Here is a 1679-nt window from a genome sequence, read left to right as displayed (position 1 = left end):
TGGTGGATGATTCATCTCTCTGTCAGTTTGATAAATTAACTCAGAGTATAAATATCTATTCTTATGTAATTGTAATGCTTTCTTTATTTCTCCCCCCTCTGCCCCATTTTCTACTCCCCAATTTCAGTAATTTTTTTAGCATGACAAGCTATTCAACCTTTTGCCAAAGCCAATAGATCCAAGTCTCTTGCTTAATCCTCTCCTTTTCCCATTTTTGAGGAGTGGATCTGGGACACTGTTGTTTGCTCTGTCACAGCAGATTGCTGCCAGTACTGACTATGACTCCAGAAATATCAGCCAGCTCCCAGGGACTAAGTTTTATTCAAATCCTCATGCCCTGAGACCTCAGCCAGCTTTTACCTATCTTGAAGAGTAAGCAAGGGGAAAAAATGTCACTGTTCAAGTACAAGCCATGTAATTGGCAGTAGCAAGTAACAACTTCCTGCTGCTAAAAATATTTTGCTGTATTTCATTTTCCTAGCATTAGCAAGTCAGCAGTCTGTTCTGAAAAACAGCATTTTAAATGGCACATGAAAACTCAGCTATTTGAAAGAGTGAGTGAACAGCAGTTTTTCCTGGTGCCCTAGGCTTCCTAATTACTGCAAATTAAATTGAAACAGGTGTGTTCAGATGCAGCTGAGCTAACATTGCCTTGGCCCAACTCTAATTGCAATCCCTGACAAGTGAAGTAGCGGCATTTTAGGGATAATGCATCACTTTTGCCCCATTTTCTGTTCTTCCTGAGCTCCTATCAGGAGGCTCTTTGAACCACTAATGCAAGGTGGCAATTAATTTTGGTGACAAGTGCATTCACATGGGAAAGTGGCAGGTTTCTGGCAAGCTGGCTTTTAACAGGGTCAGAGAAGAGCATAAACCAGTTGAAGGAATACCATGGAGAAAATAGAAAATACTACGAAGCCAAACCCAGCTGTTTTTATTGCTTTTGCAATGTGAATAATTGCAAATACAGTGGATACAGGGTTTGGCTTAGTTCACTTATTATGGGTTGAGAAGGAATTCCAAATGTCATGACATCCTTAGAAAACAGTAAGTCCCCAGTTTGCATCTATTTTCTTCCATCTTCCTGGCTTGTGAGTGAAACACCAACCAATCAGGAGATGCATTGTGATATAACAGTGGAAATCCATCAGGTATATGCTGTAACTGAGCCCCAGATCTCAGAGGTTCTGAGGTCACTTTTGGGATGTTGGAGAACTCAATAGATTTCCTTCAGTCTGCGGAAAGTGAGCACAGTGGGACTCGCCTGTCCCTTTAGCTGAAGATGGTGTGGCTCTGTGTTCCAGATGGTGCCAAGCTCATACTGGACAAACAGATTGAAGTTTAGCCCAGAAAAATTTGGGTTACTGGTTGGTATTGAGAAGCATCCAGAGGCAATATTAGTCCTTGAAGACAGTGGGCCTGTTGTTAGATCTCTAGTCAAATGAAAACTTTAATAGTCAAAAATTAGCCCAGCTGTTTGACAGCATGTTTCAGAAGTAATTCAGACAGCTTTTTGACTGATTGGCCCCTTTTTTAACCTGGCCCTTTCTTACTACACTTCTAAAAATGATTTTTTAATTTAATACTGGAAATAGGGTGGGGGTTTATTTGCCAAAACAGCATCTCTGCAATGCTTATGGCACTGCAGCTCCAGCAGCTGCCTGTTAATTTTTGGATAG

The sequence above is a fragment of the Camarhynchus parvulus genome, chromosome 3 (assembly GCF_901933205.1).
Source record: "Camarhynchus parvulus chromosome 3, STF_HiC, whole genome shotgun sequence".
NCBI lineage: Eukaryota > Metazoa > Chordata > Aves > Passeriformes > Thraupidae > Camarhynchus > Camarhynchus parvulus.
This window is presented reverse-complemented; position numbering follows the sequence as displayed.